General features: G+C 38.8%; 1 protein-coding gene and 2 long non-coding RNA genes across 3 annotated transcripts in view; 2 read left to right on the top strand and 1 right to left on the bottom strand.

The window, feature by feature from the left end:
- LOC128029255 (alpha-2-macroglobulin) overlaps positions 1-12,932 on the bottom strand; it is a 99,231-nt gene that overhangs the window by 57,159 nt on the left and 29,140 nt on the right. The window lies entirely within an intron of this gene.
- Positions 8,133-9,612, top strand: LOC128029259 (uncharacterized). The gene is made up of 4 exons (XR_008187323.1): positions 8,133-8,301; positions 8,424-8,549; positions 8,972-9,354; positions 9,453-9,612. It is a non-coding gene; the product is annotated as an uncharacterized LOC128029259 (long non-coding RNA).
- LOC128029261 (uncharacterized) lies at positions 9,630-11,531 on the top strand. Its single transcript, XR_008187325.1, has 2 exons — positions 9,630-10,024; positions 10,869-11,531. It is a non-coding gene; the product is annotated as an uncharacterized LOC128029261 (long non-coding RNA).

Here is a 12,932-nt window from a genome sequence, read left to right as displayed (position 1 = left end):
CAGACCAGATGGTGGATCAGCACCTAGAAAGGACCTCTACAGCCCTGAAAGACAGCGGAGACCAGGACAACTACAGCCCCAACTGATACAGATCCACTGTAAAGACCCTGTCTCAGAGGACCACCAGGACAAGACCACAGGAAACAGATGATTCTTCTTCCAATCTGGCTTTGCTGCAACCTGAGATTGAACTGCTGGTTTTGTCTGGTCAGATGAGAACTGGCCCCCCGACTGAGCCTGGTCTCTCCCAAGGTCTTTTCTCCATTCTGTCACCGATGGAGGTTTGGTTCCTTGCCACTGTCGCCTCTGGCTTGTTTAGTTGGGGACACTTCATTTAAAACAATATCGTTGACTTGATTGCAAATGATTGCACAGATACTATTTAAACTGAACTGAGATGATGACATCACTGAATTAAAAAAAAAAACATCACTGTCTGGGCCAACCAGAAACCGTGGATGGCAGGTGAAGTCTACAGACTCCTGAAGACATGGAACACTGCCTTCAGAGCAGGAGATGGGGTGGGCTTGAGAACAGCCAGGGCCAACCTGTCCTGCGGCATCAGAGAGGCTAAGAGACAGTACTCCAGGAAGTTAGCCCATCAATTCAGTGACAGCAGAGACGCTCAGAGCCTGTGGCAGGGGATACAGACCATTATGGTCTACAAGCCCCCACCACAGACCTGTGACAACAACACCTCTCTGCTGAATGAGCTGAACACCTTCTTCCCTCACTTTGAGCAACAAAACAGCACCACTGCACAGAAGACTCCACCTCCTCCCGGTGACCAGGTGATAACGCAGACCCCAGACAACGTGAGGAGATCCTTCAGCAGGATCAACGCACGCAAAGCTCCGGGTCCAGGCAACATTCCTGGGCATGTACTGAGAGACTGTGCAGCAGAACTCACTGATGTCTTCACAGACATTTTCAACATCTCACTTAGTCAGGCTGTTGTTCCCACAAGCTTCAAAATTACCATCCTTAATTCCAGTCATGAAGAAGCCATCTCCATCCTGCTTCAATGACTACCATCCTGTTGCACTTACTCCCATCCTCATGAAGTGCTTTGAAAGGCTAGTCATGCACCACATCAAGTCTGCCCTCCCCCCTCCCTGGACCCTTTCCAGTTTGCATATCGGTTCAACCTGTCTACCGATAATGCCATCGTCACTGAGTCCACTCAGCACTCACACATATAGACAAAAAGGACTCATACGTCAGAATGCTGTTCATAAACTTCAGTTCAGCTTTCATCACAATCATCCCTCAACAGCTCATTTACAGTAAAAACTGGTCCAGCTTAGGCTTAACACTTTGCGGTGCAACTGTCTGTTGGACTTTCTGACTGGAAGGCCTCAGGCAGTACGGTTCGGCAGTAACACATCCAGCACCATCACACTAAATACTGGGGCCCCCCAAGGATGTGTGCTGAGCCCCCTCCTCTTCAAGCCGCTGACCCACGACTGCATACCATCACACAACTACAACCTCTTTATTAAATTTGCAGATGACACGACTGTGGTGGGTCCCATTAGACAACAATCTCTCTCTGAATGTGGAGAAGACAAAGGAGATTGTTGTTGACTTCAGGAGAGCACACACTCAGCATGTTCCTCTGACCATCAATGGTGCAACTGTGGAGAGAGTGAGCAGCACCAAGTTCCCGGGTGTGCACATCACAGAGGACCTCTCCTGGACTGAAAACACAGAAGCACTGGCCAAGAAATCACAGCAGCGTCTCTACTTCCTCTGCAAACTGAGATGAGCCAGAGCCCCACCCCCGATCATGTACACCTTCTACAGAGGCACCATCGAGACCATCCTGTCGAGCTGCATCACTGTGTGGTATGGCGCCTGCAACGCATCCTGCTGAAAGACTCTGCAACGCAAGTGAGAGCAGCTGAGAAGTTAATTGGTGTCTCTCTCCCCTCCACCCATATATATATATACATATATGCATAGCTGCTTTTCAAAGTCAACTAAATGTAATACATAAGCCAATCCCCATGGTATAGTGTGCCCTTTGGAGTGTGCTTAATAACAAAGTGATTTGGGGTTAACTTGGGCAAATACTGCAAAATTATGGAAATGTTAAGGTAGAGGTAGCATCAGGACCATGGACAGTGGCATACAATAAAACATAGCCTAGTTTTCCTTTAAATTTAAAAAATGTCTAGTTTGTTTCAGGTTTAATGCTTAGTACAATATTCTGTATGGTTTATATATATATATATGTGTCATCTGCAAATATATATATATATATATATATATATATATATATATATATATATATATATATATATACATGGTATATATTACATGGATGTTGTAATGTATCTTTTAGAGCAAATACTTGTACTTTTAAGACTTTTAAGCTTGTTTTGTAACAGTGTGAGCCTCTTAAAAAGTTATTGAACTGGAAGTGAGGGTAAGTGTCTCTATAAAGAAATACAGAGATGCTGTAAATGTATCATTAAGAGCAAATACTTGTTCTTTTAAAACTTTTGATATGATGAAGAAGGTCAGATAAATATTTAGCAACTTGATTGGTAACAGTGATAGCCTTCTTTGGAAAGGTATTGAACTGGAAGTGATGTTATGGTGTGTCTATGAAGAAGCACAGGGTTGCTGCAAATGTAGGTTTTATGGCCAATACTTGTATTTCAAGACTTCTGATATGTTTTACAAGGTCACATAATTATGTAGCAGCTTGTTTTGTAACAGTGTGAGCCTCTGTTAAAAATGTATTGCACTGGAAGTGAAGTAATGCTGTGTCTATGAAGAATCATAGTGATGCTGCAAATGTATATTTTATGGCCAATACTTGTATTTCCTGACTTCTGATATGTTGAAGAGGGTCATAAAATTATGTAGCAGCTTGTTTTGTAACAGTGTGAGCCTCTTTTAAAAAGTTATTGCACTGGAAGTGAAGTAATGCTGTGTCTATGAAGAATCACAGGTATGCTGCAAATGTAGGTTTTATGGCCAATACTTGTATTTCAAGACTTCTGATATGTTCTACAAGGTCACATAATTATTTATCAACTTGATTGGTAACAGTGATAGCCTTCTTTGGAAAGGTATTGAACTGGAAGTGAAGTTATGGTGTGTCTATGAAGAAAAACAGGGATGCTGCAAATGTAGGTTTTATGGCCAATACTTGTATTTCAAGACTTCTGATATGTTCTACAAGGTCACATACTTATTTAGCAGCTTGTTTTGTAACAGTGTGGGCCTCTTTTAAAAAGTTATTGAACTGGAAGTGAGGGTCAGTGTCTCTATACAGAAATACAAAGATGCTGTAAATGTATCATTAAGAGCAAATACTTGTTGTTTTAAGACTTTTGATATGATGAAGAAGGTCAGATAAATATTTAGCAACTTGATTGGTAACAGTGATAGCCTTCTTTGGAAAGGTATTGAACTGGAAGTGAAGTAATGGTGTGTCTATGAAGAATCACATGGATACTGCAAATGTAGGTTTCATGGGCAATACTTGTATTTCCAGACTTCTGGGATGCTCTACCAGGTCAGATAATTATTTAGCAACTTGATTGGTAACAGAGTTAGCCTTCTTTGGAAAGCTATTACCCTGGAAGTGAAATAGTAGTGTGTCTATGAAGAAACACAAGGTTGCTGCAAATGTAGGTTTCATGGGCAATACTTGTATTTCAAGACTTCTGGGATGCTCTACCAGGTCAGATAATTCTTTAGCAGCTTGTTTTGTAACTGTGTGAGCTTCTTTTAAGAAGGTATTGAATTGCAAGTGAAGTAATGGTGTGTCTATGAAGAATCACATGGATACTGCAAATGTAGGTTTTATGGGCAATACTTGTATTTCCAGAGTTCTGGGATGCTCTACCAGGTCAGATAATTATTTAGCAGCTTGTTTTGTAACTGTGTGAGCCTCTTTTAAGAAGGTATTGAATTGCAAGTGAAGTAATGGTGTGTCTATGAAGAATCACATGGATACTGCAAATGTAGGTTTCATGGGCAATACTTGTATTTCCAGACTTCTGGGATGCTCTACCAGGTCAGATAATTATTTAGCAACTTGATTGGTAACAGAGTTAGCCTTCTTTGGAAAGCTATTACCCTGGAAGTGAAATAGTAGTGTGTCTATGAAGAAACACAAGGTTGCTGCAAATGTAGGTTTCATGGGCAATACTTGTATTTCAAGACTTCTGGGATGCTCTACCAGGTCAGATAATTCTTTAGCAGCTTATTTTGTAACTGTGTGAGCCTCTTTTAAGAAGGTATTGAATTGCAAGTGAAGTAATGGTGTGTCTATGAAGAATCACATGGATACTGCAAATGTAGGTTTCATGGGCAATACTTGTATTTCCAGAGTTCTGGGATGCTCTACCAGGTCAGATAATTATTTAGCAGCTTGTTTTGTAACTGTGTGAGCCTCTTTTAAGAAGGTATTGAATTGCAAGTGAAGTAATGGTGTGTCTATGAAGAATCACATGGATACTGCAAATGTAGGTTTTATGGGCAATAGTTGTATTTCCAGACTTCTGGAATGCTCTACCAGGTCAGATAATTATTTAGCAACTTGATTGGTAACAGAGTTAGCCTTCTTTGGAAAGCAATTACCCTGGAAGTGAATTAATAGTGTGTCTATGAAGAAACACAAGGTTGCTGCAAATGTAGGTTTTATGGGCAATACTTGTATTTCCAGACTTCTGGGATGCTCTACCAGGTCAGATAATTATTTAGCAACTTGGTTTGTAACTGTGTGAGCCTCTTTTAAGAAGGTATTGAACTGCAAGTGAAGTCATGGTGTGTCTATGAAGCAATAAAGAGATGCGGTAAATGTATAATTTAGAGAAAATCCTTGTTCTTTTATGACTTCTGATATGATGAAGAAGGTCAGATTAATAGCAACTTCATTGTTAACAGTGTGAGCCTTTTTGGCAGACGTATTGAACTGGAAGTGATGTTATGGTGTGTCTATAAAGAAACACAGTGATGCTGCATATGCATGTTTTATGGCCAATACTTGTATTTCAAGACTTCTGATATGTTCTACAAGGTCACATAAATATTTAGCAGCCTGTTTTGCATCAATGTCAGCCTTTTTTTAAGTTATTGAACTGGAATTTGTGTCAATGGACAAGTGCATAGGTATGGATCTTTTTCAATGTCTACACTACATACATCTACAATACAAGACTGGATTTATGTTAACTTGGGTCACATAAATATATTGCTACTTTAGCATGTTCCCTTCTTTCAAAAGCTGTTGAAGTGAGTGACTTGTCATTGAGGAATCCCATAAAAACAGTGATGGTCAAATTAAATATGTGAAGCACAAATTCTTTATAATCCATCTTGAAGAAAGTTTTGCCATAGTTTTTGAAATGTTCACCCAAAATCAACATTGTGTTTGCTGTCATGATTTCTGAATACTTGTCAATAATCTGATGGATTCAGTACCAGGCAAAGTAAAAATTTTGCAGGATTGCAGACATTAATCAATGCAACTCTCAATTGTGAGAGTTTAATGTTAAACAAAGATTTCATAAAACAGAAAAACATCAAAGAGTTCAGCCATTTTTTCCAATCAACACCTGGAGAACTCTGTTACACTGTTACGTCTTTATTATACTTAAAATCAGAAAAAAACAACAAGGGTGAATAAAATGCAAGACACGGCTGTAGTATGTTCTGTATGATCCAGACAAGATGTTCCAACTTGCTTCGGAGAAGTTGACCCATGCTTTTAAAACCTATTAAAAGAAATCATATGTCATTGTTAAAACCAACACATCAACACAGTTCATGTTCATTTTGAGGTAAATAAATATATAAAAATGTTGTTTAACTATGCCATTAACTATGTTCAGGAGATTACACTTGATTTTCCACTTGTCTGAATTGTAAAATTATACAATAAATTATACTTTATGTACGTTTATTATTTTTTAATTCTTAAACATATCTCCAAACACCATCTGTATAATTTATATTGTTGCTCAGGGAAAACCTATAGCATTAGAAGACATCATGTAAGTGATATTTGCTGGCACATTTGTGGTTGGCTCAAGAATACTTGTCTGTTCGCACACAATGAAAAAAAAACATCGAACTTTTTAGACGGTGCCTAACGAATAGCCAGCACTACGTTGGACATTCAGCGGACATTCGCTTCTAAATATGCCATAAAAACAATATTTGGCCATTTTGATCGATTTTGAAACCATTCTGTCTGGTTCACAATGATGTCGTTGATCAGAATATGCCAAGAAAAACTTTTTTGCACATATAATTTGAAAGTTATTGAACGCGAAAATGGGGGAAAAGTGGCGAATGTGCGAATATAAAACCAACTTTACCCAAGTCCATGGTCATGATACATAGGGCTGTGCAAAAAATCGAATGAGATTTTCATGCACCTTTCATCAGTAAAGACGCTCCTGTAATTAGAAGTATATCTCCAGCATGTGCATTCAGATCAGGGTTGCCAGGTTTTCACAACAAATCCTGCCCAGTTGCTGCTTAAAAACTAGCCCAATCGCGTTTCCGGGAGGTTCCCCGATAAAAATTGCTTCCCTGGGTTAAAATATAAATTTTTGGGAAGGGTTTCCCTGGTAAAATTAGCATTTTAGGGGCTAAATATCACGTTATTGGTATTGCTTCAAACCGCGGACATGAAAATCAACCGCAGACTTGGCAACACTGGTTCAGGTGGAGCGGCAGTTACTGCACAGAGCCTTATTAGTCTACCGACAACCACAACCAGTACTTTAAGTGGCCCAAAAGAGGTGCCGGTACTTTATTAACGGTACTTTCAAACCTTAACTAAACACATTTTTATTCAAAGATCAACTATTGTCATACTCTTTAGTCTGCCACAAGAAACAGCAACATTAAAATCATGAACAAATGTCATTGTAAAATAAAAATAAAAAACAATGACTGTTGTAACAGTGCGTAAATCAGACCTTTCTGTAACGCTAACGTTAATAAGCTTAAACGAAAATAACGAAATAATTGTGTAGCGGAGTATTTTTTGTACACAGTGCCGCGAACTGTCAATCACTCCTGTGCGCGTGCATCACTGTCCTCCTCGCGGCTGCAGCAATTGCGCTCTCTTCATCAAGCCTTAAAACAAAAAGGGGACAAAAAGATCATATTGTCTTTGTGCATAGGCTATAGATTAACTAGATAAATGAATATCTAAATTTGTGCCTAGCCGCCTACGGTATTTTTTTAGAACTTAGAAAAAAGATGCTGCAGCCAATGAGCAGCCGGCGGGGGCTGCAGGACGACTCAGCCTCCGTAGACAGTTTTTAATGTTTATCAGACAATAAATACTCAAGATTTTACTTTAGTATAATTTTCGGGACAATTAGGGCCAGATTCGGGAGTCGGGACAACAGTTTAGATTTCGGGACTCTCCCGAATTTTTCGGGACGTCTGGTCACCCTTCCTGAAAGAGCTGCACTACTTCATTAGCTTGAGTCTGACCTGCGATGTTATCATACAGACTTGGTGAGGTGTCAGTCATCAAGTTATCTGATTCAGGGGCCGGTTGCATAAACATAGTCATTATCTTAAGACTGTGTCTAAGAAATAGTCTGACTAACTAAAGTCACTGAAGAAAGACCATTGCATAAAATAAGCTCACACCTATCTTTATTAAGACAGCCCTGCTAACACACGACGTAACAGTTACGTAACGTACTGGTAATTTTTGGTAATACCATGACTTACCAATTGACAACGTAACTACGACGTCGCATTCCCGTAATTTTATTACCATCACATTACCAACTCACAACGTCGTCAGTACGTCCTTCCAACGTGACCAGATAACCAAGAACGTCCCAGATAGGTCCTCTATTGGTAATATATTGGTAACTTCATGACTTACTGGCAACGTAACTACAACGTCGTATGCACGTAATATCATTACCATATTTTTTGTACGTTCTTTATATGCTCTCTGAGTATAGAGCTATTTAAAAAGTGTGATTTAAACGTCAGACACAAGATTAAACGTTCCTTAAAGATAAAATATGTTTATTTTCAACAAGTCAGAATATGGACATGCTTTTAAGCTTTTAATGACGTGACATACAGGCGCGCGCTTCCACAACTGACGCACCGCGCGCACAAGAAAAGAGTTGTGAAACTTTTTATCTCGTATGGAGTTATAACGTGAAATAATGACACAGACTGGCTCATCATCTCATCTGCAGCAGAGACTGTTGTATCAGAAGGACAGCGCGTTTGTTTGAGGCACTTTTCACTTCAACTGTGTCTGACAGGAGAATTTAGCTTTCTGAGGTGAGTCTTACAATTTATAATAAATAAATGGGTTGATAAAATGTATAAAACAAAGTAAAAACAAAAGTCTAACGTCGCTAAAACCTTTTTTTATTATTTTATTGTTTTTATTGGCCTTCTAGCCGTTGAGTTACCATGGCAACCGCGTACACATCAGCTGCTAGAGAGGAGAGGAGAGGTCTCGTCTGACATTTTCTCTGTTTCTCGTCAGTTATACCAAAGAAAAGGTCAACAACTGCGACAGATTTGTTAAGTAACACGTTAATATTATCCACAGTCTACTTTAAGTACTTTTTATTAATATTTATACCTCTGTGATTATGGTATTTTTCTTGAAATGTCTGCTATCAAGTATTACGCTAGCATAGAAACATAATTAACGTTATAGCATATTAGATTTGAGCTCTTATTAATGAAAGTCTGGGCTTTTAATTACATCTTATGCGTAAAGGATCGGTTTTGATTGCTTTGTAAATGTTTTTGATGGTAATTTGTCAATAGACAAATGAAGTAAAGTTAAGCTAATTAATTTAACCTAAAAGTCTGCACTGTAGAGTCTATCAGTGACGTCACTTACGGTCTAAAATGGGCTGAAACTATTTCAAACCACTGTTTCAAGCTTGTTCTGATTTATCATTGTAAACAAATATTAATAAAACATTTTTTACAGTGATTTCAGGAGTGTCTTAAAAACCCTCTAAAACAGAGGGGAAGTTCCAAAAAAGTGTCTAATGGGAGATGCTGACAGAGATAGAAAACACAGGTGATCCGAGAAAGCTTATTAAATAACTTAATATTTATTTTTTACAATATATCATCATGCATCTCTAAAATCTAAACATGTGAATTCCGGTATCTTAAGATATTTTTGTATGTTTTCCATATTACTGTTTTTCTTTTCTGCATTTCCCCTATTCTCTAGTTTGTTTATTTCTAATAAGGAGCTGGAGGCCGTGAAGAAACAGATCCATGATATCGTGGAGAAGCAGGCCCAGATGAGCAAGTGGAGAGCTATGCTGGAAATATTCATGGGTTGATGCTCATAAGTCCAGGGTAAGTATACAGCTAACCCTCCTACCACCTCTACTCTGTGTGGTTCCCGGTGTATCCAGGATGCGATCTTCCCAGATGTCCTTCACCCTATTTCACAGTGTAAGACATGAACCAGGCCCTGGGCGACGACCTCTCTCCATCCGCCGCCTCCGGTCTTCAGGATCTCCACCAGAACCCGATTCGCTCCACTTCGTGAGACAGAACACAACGTTGTGATCATCGGAGACTCCATCGTCTGGCACGTTCGTGCTATATTAGCTGAAGGTAAAGTCCACACTCACTGTTTTCCTGGTGCTTATGTTCTTCATATTTCTACACAGATTTCCATGATCCTGAAGGGTGAGGGGAGCATCGGAGTGGACATGCTTCACGCCGGCGTTAACGACACAATGCTGCGGCAGACAGAGACGCTGAAGAGGGACTTCAGGAGCCTGATCGAGATGGTGCGCAGCACATCACCTGCATGATGATCATCGTGTCAGGACCACTTCCCATATATAGATGAGGACATGAAAGGTTCAGCAGACTTTTTGCTTTAAATGAATGGTTATTGTCATGGTGTAAAGAACAGAAACTGCTTTTTGTTAATAATTGGAATCTTTTCTGGGAGCTAGGCTTTTTAGATCTCCTGTTGGACAACATCTCCAGGACACTTCGCTCCATGTGACTAGTAAGCCAATTCTCAAATAACTGCTATGATGACTTTTGTTCTACATGCTCAAATAGAAGTACTTGTGCTGTCCAATCAATAAAGATTGTGTTTGTTCCAGTGTTAATTTTGATAGGCATTTTTGATTTAGCATTAGTCTAAACTCCATCAAACTACTGTTATAAGCATGAGCCCTGTCAGACTGGTCGTGGTGGAGGTGTTGCAACAATATATAGTGATATTCTCAATGTTACCCAGAAAACAGGATACAGGTTTAACTCATTAGAAATACTTCAGCTTAATGTTACACTGTCAGACATGCAAAAGAAATCTAATGTATCTCTTGCTCTGGCTACTAGGGGTGTGACGAGACACTTATCCCACAAGACGAGACGAGACACGAGACTGAGTTCATGAGAGCGAGACGAGATTTTTTTTTTTTTTTAAAGAAATCCTCAATGATAAAATAAATATTTCATTTTTCTCTACTCCTTTTTCGTAGAACATGCATTTTCACACCAATTTATTAAAAGTAAAAAAAAAAAAACATGTTTAGGGCCCTATGAAATGTTTATTTTTTCCCCAGCATATTATTTTTTATTATTATTGTTAACAAATTCTGTATTTTAGCATGTCTAACTATTTGAATGCATAACACAACTTAATTTATTCATTTTATTTTTTCTTAAAGGTAGCCTTACTGATATAGATATCATACCTCAAAGTGTTGTTACTGACCACTTCCTTGTATCGTGCATGCTGCATATTACTGATATTAACTATATTTCCAAAATGAGCATTATGAATGTAAGATCCTTACATTACATTTATAACAATCATTGTTAATGTTTGAACTGTATTTCAGGGCAATTTGTGAAGACAGATAATCAAGAGAAGTCAGTTCCAGATCCACCTTCCACACCAGACCTCTCTCTCACGAGGATTGCTGTCTACTAGCATATTGTGTTCTCTTCAGACTTCGGGGAATGCAGATATTACTCGGGGACACGAACACATGAATATTGCAAGAATAGAGAAAGTAAGATATATTATATATATATTTAGATATATTTTTGTGGCAGTGTGAACTGGCCATAATGCTGTATGATAGGTGTGAGATTCATTAAACTTGATTTGGTATAATACATCTGTTCATAAGCTATTGCATATTATTTTCAATGAATTATTTGTAGTGGTTTGGTTAAGGGTGTGATTAGCTGATGTATTATTGTGGGAGCTTGTGATTAGTTGATAAATGTGTTTATTGTTAATGATAATATTTAAATGCAATGTGCTGAGTGCTTACTAAGACTTGCATGTTTGTGCATAATGTTTTGACCCCGGATGCTTACAGAAGGGTATAGATATTTAAATATATGGAAATGTATTTATTATTAATATATCTCAATCTATGTGCTTCTGTTTGGGCTGAATGCTTTCATTCATATGTCGCTGTATATCCTGTTTTTATTAATAATCTGGGTGTATTACTGTTCATATTTGCTTGTTAATAAATTAACTGAATTCATTTTGAGTATTCATCATTCACAGCTACTGAAACAGCCTTTAAATTAGTTTGGGCATATGAGGACATAAATTAGGTTCAAGTGCTGCATGTCCGCCCATAGAATAATTATAAAAAAATGACCAACTGATTACCAGCACACGACCACCGATCCGCGACGTTGCCACGACGTCGCAGTTACTTACTGGCAACGTCACAAAGTTACGTTGTGGCGACGTATACGCACCTTTCACTTTTCCGGTTGCCACGACGTAACTAGTTACGTCGCCACGACGAAACTTTGGTCACCAGATTACGTCGCAGTTACGTAACAGTTACGTAATGTTGTTAGCAGGGAGTCTAAATCGCAGTGATTTGTGGGAAAAATAAGACGCTAAACAACTTAAACAAAATGGCCGATAGTTCGCGCTCGTCACAGTTTTCCTTTGCGGAAAATATTTGTATATTAGAGGAATACAATGCTGCTAAATCGACTCTAATGAACAAATTTAACGATTACAACGGCAATAGCAAAAAACACAAAGCTTGGACAATTACGGAAAGAGTTAACAGTGTCAACCCATCTGTCAACCGATCCGTCAAAGATGTTCAAAAACGGTTTAAAAATATGGTTCAAGAGGCAAAAAAGGAAATTTTTAAGCGAAAAAACCCAGCAACGGGGGGAGGACCATCTCCTAAATTGAAAAAGACAACGGAAATGATCATCGAAATATACGGAGACGAATCTCCGATGTTTTGGGGAATCCCCGGGGGGAGGGAGAGCGGAGTATCCGGGCCGACGTTACCCACAGCGGTGAAAGATACACAGTCTCATACCGCTGTCACATCAACCCCGCTTGGACAGTCTCGTGAGTAATAATGTTTCGATGGTTATTGTTTTTGCTTCATTTTAAACACTGTAGGTTACTGCTCTGTTTTAGATTGAGTAACACTTATTATCTTATAGTTGACTGCGAGGTGACACTGACATTGGTCTCTCAAAATGACGAAGCTCCTGTTACAAGCCAGGATGACCAAACAACACAAAGTGAAGGTAAGCTATGCTTTCAATCTTTCAGCCCTCTACTATTCCTCACAACAATGTTTTTAGTTTAAAACAGATTAACAGTGTTTAAGTAAGCAATAACGCACAAGCGGCTGTGCTGTAGCCTATTTATTTAGTCACGGCTGAAGGCACGACGCTAAGCGGACTTATTCAAGATGCAGTACTAGCATCGAGTAGGCTACTTTATTGCTTAAAACGGTTACGATAAAATACAAATATTATAAAATACAATAAGTGGACACAGGTTAGGGGAAATCACGTGCTGTGCAATCACTAGGCTAGTTGCTGCAGGACAGTGTTTTCAGATTATATATAATCAGACTACTTTTGTCAATAAAGACCATTTAACCTGTTCAATG

The sequence above is a fragment of the Carassius gibelio genome, chromosome A15, assembly GCF_023724105.1.
Source record: "Carassius gibelio isolate Cgi1373 ecotype wild population from Czech Republic chromosome A15, carGib1.2-hapl.c, whole genome shotgun sequence".
Classification (NCBI taxonomy): Eukaryota; Metazoa; Chordata; class Actinopteri; order Cypriniformes; family Cyprinidae; genus Carassius; species Carassius gibelio.
Note: the sequence above shows the minus strand (reverse complement) of the source record. Positions and strands in the feature narration are given on the sequence as shown.